The 12,338-nt window shown below is 39.4% G+C and overlaps 1 protein-coding gene and 1 long non-coding RNA gene across 2 annotated transcripts in view; one reads left to right on the top strand and one right to left on the bottom strand.

Moving 5' to 3' along the window:
- The window catches only part of arhgap15 (Rho GTPase activating protein 15), a 741,895-nt gene that overhangs the window by 508,844 nt on the left and 220,713 nt on the right, over positions 1-12,338 (bottom strand). The gene's annotated exons all lie outside the window — the stretch shown is intronic.
- LOC148149658 (uncharacterized) overlaps positions 1-12,338 on the top strand; it is a 60,681-nt gene that overhangs the window by 17,976 nt on the left and 30,367 nt on the right. Inside the window, exon 2 of the long non-coding RNA XR_015757719.1 lies at positions 5,462-5,489. This is a non-coding gene — a long non-coding RNA (uncharacterized LOC148149658). The remainder of the gene's footprint in view (positions 1-5,461; positions 5,490-12,338) is intronic.

Raw genomic sequence — 12,338 nt, 5'->3', positions numbered from 1 at the left:
AATATTGATATTGTAAATTTAATAACTTAGCAAATTATTTCAAAACAAGGGACATTATCTCTCTGTACTAACCATAACAAGGCCTCTAGTGACATTTCTTTTCATAAAAGTGATTGTAATTTTGTTTTGTGTAAAGTTGGCAAAGTCCCAGAAGACCACCGAGCTGCTCTCTTATTAAAGAGAGATAACTAGTGCAAAGTGGTATGGACCAGACTAAACTCCTTTAAAATATTTTAAGAAGGTAGCCTAGCCGCCAACTTTCTCTTATTTTTTAAAAGCAAGCTTTGTTCTGGATCCAATTCAATTGGTTAAACTATCAGGCTTGAAGCAAAACACATTTTATTCTTACACTATAGTTAAAATACAGACAAAATCAGAATGTTAAAAAAAAATTAGCTTAGCTGTAACTCGATCAAAATACTTAGCAAGATAATATCTATGGTAAATGCTACTGATTAGCTGTTCCAAGAGAGTAACCTCTCATAAACGCACCCTTGGCAAAGACAAATTCAGTAAAATAGATTGTCTCATATGTAATTCTCCAGTCCAGGAGGAAAGAACATCAAGAGAAAGCTCTGAGAGAACAACAGAATGCAGGCATTTTTCTGTAGCAGGAGAAATGTTTTAGCAGCTTCCACAACCCAATAGCTACTGAAAGTTGAACTAAAATCCTGGTTCTGTTGGAGCTTAACCACATCCACTCATGATTCTTTTGTCCACTAAAAAACAAAAGCTAGCTACATTGCTGCCTTGAAAAGACAGCTCTGCTCCAAGTTTATAACACTTGCTTTCAAAAGAAACATGAGAGGACAAATCTGTCTTAAAGGAACATCTAATAACATAACTTTAACCGGAAGGTCACCATGCCACAGATGAGGGGTAAGGTTTAGAGAGTGGTACCTTCAGGGTAACACAGCCAAAGAAGGAGCTGCACCTACACATTTGGTGTCACTATGCATTGCAAATGAGCTGTCCAAACACCTGATAATGCACCCTCATGCCCTGTGTATCCCATTGCAAACTCATGTTTTCCTGAATTTTACTTAGGTAACAATGGTAAGGCTAACAATACTAAATGTTAGAATTGTCAGAAAATAAAATGGACAGCACCTTTCGCATTTGCACGTACACAGATTTACATAGAAATTTGGAAGCTGTGGTCTGCGCTAAATCATAGAATCATAGATGTTTATAGCATGGAAATAGGCCCTCCAGCCCAACTTCTCCATGTTGCCCAGTTTTCACAGTTAATCTCGTCCCATTTGCCTCAGTTTGGTCCATATCCCTCTATACTTATCCCATCTATGTACCTGGACAAATATCTCTTAAATAACTAAATCGTTTTCACCTCCATCACTACTTCTGGTGGCCGATTCGAGACACTCATCACCCTCTGTGTGAACAAAATTGCCCCTCTGGACCCTTCTGTACTTCTCACCTCTCACCTTAAACCTATTCCCTCTAGTTTTAGACTCCCCTACCATGGCTATCTACTTTATTGTGCCTCTATAAGGTCATCCCTCAGTCTCCTACGCTCCAGGGAAAAAGGTTCAGGCCAATCCAGTCTCACCTTATAACTCAACCTTCTAGTCCAGTTAGCATCCTAGTAAATCTTTTCTGCACTCTTTCTAGTTTGATAATATCTTTTCTATAGTAGGATGACCAGAACTGCCTACAGTACTCTAAACTTGGCCTTACCAACATCATGTTCAGCTGCAACAAGATGTCCTAACTCCTCTACTCAATGCTCTGACTGTTGCAAGCATGCGAAAAGCCTTCTTGACCACTCTGTCTACTTGTGACTCCACTTTCAAGAAACTATGAACCTGCACCCTGAGATCCTACCATTGACTGTGCTGAGCAGATGAACTGCTCTCTTCGGGTTTGACTGTAGCAGTGCTCACTAATAGTCTAGGCACTGAAATCAACAGAAGAGTATAAAATGTGGTTCTTTGCCTCCCAGTTACTCTCTGAAGATGCCTAAAAACTTGCAGCGAGTACATTCAGGAGTAAGTGAATGTTTAATGATGTATGTGATAAATACTGCAAATACTACGCTAGCTTTGAAAATTTAATTTTACTTTCACATATTTGTTTTTTTTCCTTTATGTCCTTACTGTCTGTATTTTTGAATTCTTCATTGAGGAGACTGCTCACATCTCTGCCCCAGAAAGAAAGTCAGCAAGAAGTTGGTTCACTCCTTGTGAGCCCACTCCATAACCATAACAAACTTCAGGACATCATCCTCAGGTTGTTCCATCTCAGGGAACTGTGAGCTGGAGAGAGAGAAGGGTTGGGTGAGGAGAGGATGGATTCTATTAGATTGGCATGGAAGGAAGTGGTATATGACATCTTAGTGCAGATGACCTGACACACACAGAACATAACTCACCTGACTGAACTGCTGCCCCCTTTTCTACTTGCCTTTCCTCACAATGGCCATACAAAAACTGTCAATTTCTGTCCAAATACCCAACGTATTATACGTTGGCCAACAAATTATCCAAGACATTGTCTGTGGGCGGCCTGGTGGCACAGTGGTTCGCACTGCTGCCTCACAGCGCCAGAGACCTGGGTTCAATTCCCGCCTCAGGTAATTGTCTGTGTGGAGTTTGCACATTCTCCCTGTGTCTGCGTGGGTTTCCTCCTGGTGCTCCGGGTTTCTCCCACAGTCCAAAAATGTGTAGGTTAGGTGAATTGGCCATGCTAAATTGCCCATAGTGTTAAGTGAAGGGGTAAATGTAGGGGAATGGGCTTGGGTGGGTTGGTGTGGTCTTGTTGGGCCGAAGGGCCTGTTTCCACACTGTAAGTAATCTAATCTATTAAAAAGGTCTAATTGATTTGTTTATGTAAATATAGGAGTGCCAGTCATTTTTTTAGCACCCACCTTCCTAGTGTATTATGGGAATGAGATCTTGGATAGATAGAAATGTAGTAAACCTGTTCCCCTATTTACCTGAGGATTGGCTAACCAACAGAAAATAGAGAGGAAGCAAAATATTGTCCTTTACTGTTTGGCAAGCTGTGACTACTGGGGTGCCAGAAGATTTTTTTCACGGGCCTCAACTATTTACAATCTATATTCATCACCTGAATGCAGGGAAAGAAAGTGCTACAGCCAAATTTGCAGAAGGCACAAAAATAAGTGGGAAAGTAAGTTACATTAAAGTAATAAGAAATTTACAAATGGATATGGATAGACTGGGTGAATGTGCCAAAATTTATACAAGCTGAGTTTAATGTAGCTAAGTGTGAGGTTATCCATTTTGGTCAGAAGAACCAAAAGGTTACTTACAATCTCAATGGAGAGAAACTTCAAAATGCTTTGATGCTGATGAATCTGAGTCTCCTCATGCATGAGTCACAGAAAACTGTCAGGTACAGCAGGTAATAAAAAGGCCAAAAGGAATTATTATTAAAAGCAGGAAAATATTGTTACAATTGCACAAGACATTGGTGAGACCACATCTCGAGTACTGTGTCGAGGTTTTGACCTTTTGCTTGAGGAAGGATGTAATTGTTTTCGAAGCAGTTTAGAGAAGGTTTACTAGATTAATTCTAGAGAGGACAGGTTTGGCAGCAATGGGCAAGATGATGACAGAGTAGAACCCTCCAACCAGAGCTCCACCACTCCTTCTGTTTAGTTTCTGTTTCCTTCTCTTTGTTTCACTCTTTCTCCCCTTTTTGATGTTTTTCCATAATGTAGAGGGGGTTGGAGGCATGAAGCAGAATGGGCTGGAGGCCTGAGCATCGTGGGGACAGCCAGCATGCTGGAGGATCGAGTGGAGAAGGGGGCTGAAGGATCAGGCGGAGTGGGGATATCCAGCGGGCTGGAGGTTCGAGCAGAGTGGGGACGGCCAGCAAGCTGAAGGATCGAGCAGAGCAGGGATGGTTCTTGGAGCAAGAGTCAGTGCAGGCAGTTAGCGGCTTGCGAGCTTGGTCAGACCATGTGTGGAAGCCACTAAGCTGATCTACTGCAGATGCTTTGTAGAAAGATTGTAAAGTGTATCTTTTTAACTTTATTGCTCATTTAAACTTATACTATCAATAACTGTAAGTAACATAATCTTTCTCCCCTTTTTTTCCCTTATTTTTCTATTTTGTCTCGAAGCTCTGTACCGAGGTACCTGTAACTAAGATGGTGCCAAATGGGCAACATTTTAAATTTGCACTATATTCCTGTACTTCTGTACTTGAGTACACATGACAATAATGGATATTCTATTCTATTCTATTGTCTTATGAGGAGAGAGTGAACAGTTTAATCTATACTAGTTAGAGTTTAGAAGGATGCAAGGAGATCTAATTGAAGTATATAAGATGGTAAAGGTAATTGACAAAGTAGATGTAGCGATGTAGAGTAGATGTTTCCCTTGTGGGGCAATCTTGAACAAAGGTCATAGTTTTAAACTAAGAGGTGACAGACTGAAACTAGAAATGAGGAGAAGTTACTTCTCTTAAAGGATTGTGAATCTGTGGAATTCATGACAACAGAGTGCAGTGGACGTTGGGATACTGAATAAATTTAAGGAGAAGATAGACAGGTTCTTAATTAGTAATTGATTGTGTGGTTATAGGGAGCAGACAGTAAAGTCAAGATAGGATGAACCATGATCATATTCAATGGCGAAGCAGGCTCAAGGGGCTTGAGGGCTCTTAGTTCTTATGTTCTCATGTGCTAACCCCAGTTGGAAACATATATGATGATATATATGATTCAGCTCTTTTGTTCTTTTATTTTATCTGGTTTAAATCTAATTCCTACTTCCTAGTTTAGACTCTGTGTGTCTCAGTGAAGGTTTTCCATTTTAATTAGTTAAAGATCCTTGTTGTTGCTTGCCTCATCACAGATGCCTTAGATCTCCTATAGAGAGCACTGTGCTAGATCATTCACTGGACCAAACATTGTTTGGTTCAAAAGTCTGCAAGATTTGTGAGGCAACTGTCAATGTGGTGAACAGTGAACACTGTCCCTTTGGCATGAAATAAAAATCAAAACCTTTCTGTCTTGAAAGCAGAATAGATGCGGCTGTTGATTTTTCGCATTTAAATGTCACATTTAATCTCACCTTTGCTAACCCAAATAAGCATTCCTGGAAAATGTTGGCTTTCTTTTGTCAACTATTTCAGTGTCATCTTTATTATACAAAATAGAAATCAGACATAATTACTCCCTTTGAAATGGGCACTCAAGTTAATTACTTTTGATATTTTGTTAAAGCTATTAATAAAATGTTACTGCACTAAATATGGGTTTTATGGTATTCATAAGCAACCCAGAAATTTTATCTTATTCATGCATGGTGATACCTACACTGAGGTGTTAAGAATGGAACATTATCATTCTAAGTCAACAATATAGTTACATAAAACTGTTTTATAAGAAATAACACATCAGAGAAATATTCGTATGGAACATTTGTACTTTAATATTTATTGTTGTTCTCTTGTTTATTTTCAGTAAAATATGGAATCCAATGGGAGGATTGGTAAGTAAAACACATTGACATGAAGTGATTAGTGAAAAAGCAGTGATGATGTGTGGAAACATCCTTTACACAGATCTGGCATGGATTGTCTGAAAAGATGGTGGAAGCACACTAATTTAATTACATTTAAAAGAAAATTGGATAAATACTTGCTGATAAAAAGGAACAGCCCTGTGGTGAAAGAGCAGGAGACTGGGAATAATTGGATAGCTCTACCAACAAAATATCACTAGCATAATTAACTGGCCTCCTTCTGTGTAATGTTCTATGTTTCATATAATGCTTCAGATTTTATAAAACAGGTAAGTTGGTTATTAGCTATAGTTCACAAAGAACTACAGGCATATCTCTCTAACTGAGAGACAGAGAGAGAGAGAGAGAGAGAGAGAGAAACAAAATCTAATAGCTTGAGGGGCACCACTCTGTCGAGTATAGGGCAGGAAAAGAGGTAGCTTCCAAGTCAAGCTCAGCCAGAACAAGAATTGAATCCATTCTGTTGGCATTATTCTGAAGCACATGTCTGCCATCTAGCCAAATGAGTTAACTGGCTCTGTGTTTTCAAGCTACTGTGGAGTAAATAATGCCAGTTGACACATATACTATTTATTGATAAAACTAGTGTGTGCTGAATAAGATTCCAACAAGCGCAAGAATGGTGGGTCCTTGATTTTTGTTCATTTTACAGAAAGCATTCACCCTTCTGTTATTCAAGTAGTTACTGCAATAAACAGCTATTTCATGGAATCAAGCCACAAATACAATTCAAAAGGGTGTACAAATCAAAGAATCTGTGTAATAATATAACCTTTCTGCCCAGCTCTCCTCTTTCTTAAACTTTGCAGACCAGATTTTTATTGTTATGGAAAAGAAATTTTGAAGCAATGTCTCTTGCTATTTCAGAGTATTTTTATCCATGTACAGCAAGCAAGACTCCTTTTACAACCCCATACCCATTTCCTTAAATTTCACTTCCTATCATTTGGACAGAAAAGATTTCTCTCCTCTTCTTTCTAGTGCCAGATTAAACAATTGACAAGCATTCAAAAATTTACATCAGATGACCCTTTCCATCCAAACTCCCTCCTACAACTTGGCTGAGCCATCAAAGCTATGTGCTGCGAAAGGTTTTGGTCTGTTGACTGCAACAACGAACAACCCAGCAGTGCACAAGCTTTTGATATTTTCTCACAAAATCTGCACAATGACCCTTTCAAGCTCCTATTTTGCTCCGGCACATGACCTTGCTGCAGCAGCTAAGTGGAAACTGCTATGGCTTTTTCGAATATTGTTTCTCTACTTTAGTTAGGAGTCATAAAAATTAAATTGTCTTTTCTTGCATCTCTTCTTTGGAGATTCTCAATTCTTACACTATGTTGCACAGCATTTATACACATCTCTGTCAGCTTTCGTGTGGTAATGAATTTAATATTCTAAAATTTTTCCTGAATCCAACTCTTACATTTCTAATTATGTTATATTTAAGGTTCCCAGTTGTGATCTCTCCCACAATTGGAGACATATTCTTTTCATCAATGTAAAGAAAGCCTTTCGTAATCTTAACCCTCTTAATTGGACAATGACAATTCCTATCTTATTTCTTGCTATTGAAATAAATTTTAACCTGTTTACTCTTTCCTGAAAGGTTTAGATTCTCAACTCTGATATAATTCTAGTAAATAGTTATTGCTTGTATTTTGGCACAATTGTCCAAAGTTACCAAGTGAATTGCTGAAACAATATTTTCATTTTACTTTTTCTGACCACTTTCAGACACAAATTGAATACAATCTCCTTCAGATCACAGAAGATTCAGCACTAAACATGTCTCTATTTGTCTTTGGAAAGACCAACATTAAAATCAGATTACATTGCAGAAATCTGTTTTTAGCAATATTAATGTTATTTATGGAAATCTTCCAGCCTAAAACACAACTCTCAGATTTTAATATTAAACCTGGGGAATTAAATTCTGTCAGTGACAGAGATGAGCGCCCTCTGTGTGCATTGCCAGTTCTCTTCTGAATGTGTATGAAGTTTCCATTTATCCAGCTGTAAAAACACGTGGGTGTGGATATTCTGCGAAGATAGGATTGGACTTAATTTTGATATCCGTGCAATGATTCGGAACTTTATGAGAATAGTTGATTGTCATGGCAAAGATGGAGGAAATTCAAGGATGAGTGACTTAGGCTGTTTTTGCACCACACTAAAGTTTCCTTTATCTCTTGCACTGATTCACTGAAATTACATTAAATCTCCCTATTTCTCATGATTACTATCCACACCCTATTGAAAGAACTAACAAATATGTTTTAACTATGAAAAGGGTCTCATAAAGTTCTTGCATTGATGCCAATATGAACATGTATAATTTTCTACCTAAAGTTTAGGTGCTGTGGGACTCTAAGTCAGAAATATTGAATCTCATTAAAAAAATAAAAGGTTCTCAGACTGATTTTGTTTCTTTAAATACATTATTAAGAAATCAGGATGAGTTACATTAACAATGGGTAAACATCCAAATGGTATTTGTTCAGAATGATGGCTTCAAATTTCTTTCATACATTAAAAAGAATATAGAATAGGTTTTGTCATTTTCTTAGACCCTGCTAATTTTTTATGGAATTTTACCAGTTTTGTGCTGGCATTTCAGCAGATGTTGATGAAATCCTTAGGTTATTTCAGCATCAGTTATTCAAAAAAAGTGCTGCAAATTTCACGTAGACCAATGGCTACCCCATCGTGAGGAATTCTTAGGTTACTGTACCAGGCATAGAGAAAACTAGATGAAGTTTAATTCCTGATGGTCTTGATTTATCGAATTCAAGTGCCCATTTTTCTGATATCATAGAACTATAGAATGTGCTGAAAGAAATATGCATTTTGTCAAACCTTTTCATCTATTGTCTTTTTGCAATATTCATTTGTGATTAGTATGATAGGCAGAACATCTTTTTGAATTGACGGAAGAATCTTATTAAGAGGGAACCACACTCATGTTATTATTGCATAATGTGGAGCTGTTGGTGCTGGCTGGGGGTGGACAAAGTCAAAAATCACATGACACCAGGTTATAGACCAACAGGTTTATTTGAAACGGCAAGCTTTCAGACCCCCCGCTCCTTCCTCAGGCAGCTAGTTTAGAACATAGAACAATACAGCACAGAACATGCCCTTCGGCCCATGATGTTGTGCTGAACATTTGTCCTAGCTTAAGCACCTATCCATGTACCTATCCAATTGCCGCTTAAAGGTCACCAATGATTCTGACTCTGCCACTCCCACAGGCAGCGCATTCCATGCTCCCACCACTCTCTGGGTAAAGAACCTACCCCTGACATCCCCCCTATACCTTCCACCCTTCACCCTAAATTTATGTCCCCTTGTAACACTCTGTTGTACCCGGGGAAAAAGTCTCTGACTATCTACTCTATCTATTCCCCTGATCATCTTATAAACCTCCATCAAGTCACCCCTCATTCTTCGCCGTTCCAATGAGAAAAGGCCGAGCACTCTCAGCCTATCCTCGTACGACCTATTCTCCATTCCAGGCAACATCCTGGTAAATCTCCTCTGCACCCTCTCCAAAGCTTCCACATCTTTCCTAAAATGAGGTGACCAGAACTGCACACAGTACTCCAAATTTGGCCTTACCAAGGTCCTATAGAGCTGCAACATCACCTCACGACTCTTGAATTCAATCCCTCTGCTAATGAACGTTAATACACCATAGGACTTCTGACAAGCTCTATCCACCTGAGTGGCAACTTTCAAAGAGCTATGAACATAGACCCCAAGATCCCTCTGCTCCTCCACCTTACTAAGAACCCTACCGTTAACCCTGTATTCCGCATTCTTATTTGTCCTTCCAAAATGGACAACCTCACACTTGACAGGGTTGAACTCCATCTGCCACTCCTCAGCCCAGCTCTACATCATATCTGAGTCCCTTTTCACCGACAACAGCCCTCCTCACTATCCACCAACTCCACCAATCTCCGTATCGTCTGCAAATTTACTGACCCAGCCTTTGACTTCCTCTTCCAAGTCATTAATAAACATTACAAACAGCAGAGGACCCAGAACTGATCCCTGCGGAACTCCACTTGTAACTGGGCTCCAGGCTGAATATTTACCATCTACCACCACTCTCTGACTTCGACCGGTTAGCCAGTTCTCTATCCAACTGGCCAAATTTCCCACTATCCCATGCTTCCTGACTTTCCGCATAAGCCTACCATGGGGAACCTTATCAAATGCCTTACTAAAATCCATGTACACTACATCCAATGCTCTACCCTCATCCACATGCTTGGTCACCTCCTCAAAGAATTCAATAAGACTTGTAAGGCAAGACCTACCCCTCACAAATCCGTGCTGCTGTTCCTAATCAAGCAGTGTCTTTCCAGATACTCATAAATCCTATCCCTCAGTACCCTTTCCATTACTTTGCCTACCACCGAAGTAAGACTAACTGGCCTGTAATTCCTGAAGTTATCCCTATTCCTTTTTTTGAACAGGGGTACAACATTCGCCACTCTCCAGTCCCCTGGTACCATCCCCTGTTTCAAATAAACCTGTTGGACTATAACCCAGTGTCGTGTGACTTTTGACTTTTTTGCAATAGTGACAGCAGGAAACAGCTTCACCTGGTGCCGAAACGTTTGAGATATCTCCCAGGGTAATCTAAGGTAGACTGTTCAGATAGGGTGTGTGTGTGTGTGTGTGATTTACATTGTGAAATCATCTTATCATGATATCCTTTATCCCACAGAATGGCTTTGATGCATCCGATTTCAGTCTCATGCATGCATAGTAAATAAATTACCCAGATCTTATTTACAAGGTTTCTGATAAGGCCAATCTTAAAGCATGTGAAACTGTAAGAATGCCATTGCATTCAGTGAAAGTCAGCTGCGGCTGGACAGCAGTAGAGAATTCTATGACAGGTTTTTCAACTTGAACATAAAGGAAGGGACTGCTTCATTTCAAAGGTGAGTTTAAGTGCAAGATATGTAAGGAAATTCTTCCATGCAACTGTGAAAACAAATGTGACAAAGATATCATCTACATATCAGAACTGTGCAAAGGGTAGGAAGTCAGCTATCATTTCATCAAAGGGTTATTTATCATGGAAACCCAATAAAAATGTTTGAAAGTGTGAGCCTAGCCTAGGACCCCATGGCAACATTTGAGCTTGCATGGTGTCACTGATATTGAACTCAACCACATCAGTTTTTAGGTTCATAAATTCAATGAATACTGATTCAATAATTTCAGCAGTACTCTAGTTTTTTTGTTTAGCTACCAAAGAATTAATCGTAGAACAGCACAACGCTGAAAGAAATATTTGGTCCATTGACTCTACACTAACTCATTCAAAGAATCTTCCAGTCATTCCCATGACCATCCACATTAAGTCTTTTCTCTTTTTCTTTAAATATTCATCTTTTTCCCTGCTATTTGTATTTCTTAGTTGTTTCTACCCCACAATGGGGAATGGTTGGAGTGAGGATAGAAGAGAATCCCATTTACCACAAATTTCCGGGTCTGGAAACTCCCATTTCTCCCAAGGGTGCAGAGTGTCTAATGTTGACAATCTGTGCAACCATAGTAGGAAGCCAATTAAAATAGTTAAGGAATCAATTTTCTTCAATTTTCCCAGCAAAAAGGAAATGTTGCCAGAGTGGTATGGGCCCCCAGCTGTGTGAGCAAACCAACAACACAGAGGAGGCAGCTGAACAGCGTGAGGTTAGAGCTGTGTGAGATTTCAATGCTTTTTCAAAAGGCGGCAAGGCTGCTGCATTCCTGTTTTAAAGGACTGCCACAGTATTAGGATACCCCGGAAATCAATATCTAACGTTGACACTGAGACATTGTTTCCAATGGTCAAGGAATCTAAAACATCAGGGTACAGTCTTCGAGTAAGGGTCTGATCATTTATGACTGAGGTGAAATGAAAATAATTCATTCAAAGTTTTGTGAATCAATGGAATTTTGTCTCCTAGAGGCCTGTGGATGCTCCATGGGTGAACATATTTAAGGCTGGATATCTCAGGGAATCAAGGAATATGGGGACTGAGCAAAAAGGTGGAGTTGAAGCCCAAGTTCAGCTACAATCGTATTAAATTGAGGAACAGGTGCAATTGGCCAAATGGACTATGCCTGCTCCTATTTATTGTTCATGTGTTCTTCCGAGGACTGATCGAGCACTAACCGCTTCACTTAAAATACTGCCCCTACCCCTCCTGCTGCCTGCAGCTCAGCAACAACTTTCGCAGGTGACATTACAAAAGTTCCTGACCATCCTCTTATTGGCTGCAGTGTATCCACCTTTTGCCTTTGGAACCTGTCTGCCAGTGCAAATAGGACAGTGGCCCTGGAGGCAGAGTCTTAATTGAACAACTCATGCAGTTGAAATCTTTCTGTTTTCTGAATGTAGTCAGGATCTGAAAATGGTTCCAATGCTTCTATTTTTTTCCAAAGAATCCAACAAAATCAGCTGCACTTACTCTGAAAATGCAATTCATAATTTGCCAGCACTTTATATACATTTTAGACTGATCCTTCTCCTGAGCATAATGCAGGAATTGCTGATGCACGTGTGCAATAGTGTAAATGTCAGTAGTGTGTACAGTGTAGATGTATGCATTAGTACAAAGTTCACATCAAAACAGAATAGTGCTCTGCTCTAGATTCATGCACTGATAATAATTGCTTAGACAAAGTGTTGGGAAGAAATTGGCACTTGGAAAATGTACTCAAGGGAAGAATCAATGCTTTCACAAAAGGAAGAAGTGCAAAGAATTGGCAAGCAGCAAAAGAGCAGAATGAAACCACATTGACTCT

This window comes from Chiloscyllium plagiosum, unplaced genomic scaffold, assembly GCF_037043375.1.
Source record: "Chiloscyllium plagiosum isolate Xiang-an unplaced genomic scaffold, Cpla_swu_hap1 HiC_scaffold_7, whole genome shotgun sequence".
Lineage (NCBI taxonomy): Eukaryota > Metazoa > Chordata > Chondrichthyes > Orectolobiformes > Hemiscylliidae > Chiloscyllium > Chiloscyllium plagiosum.
The sequence above is the reverse complement of the archived record's forward strand: the minus strand, read 5'-3'. Positions and strand labels throughout refer to the sequence as shown.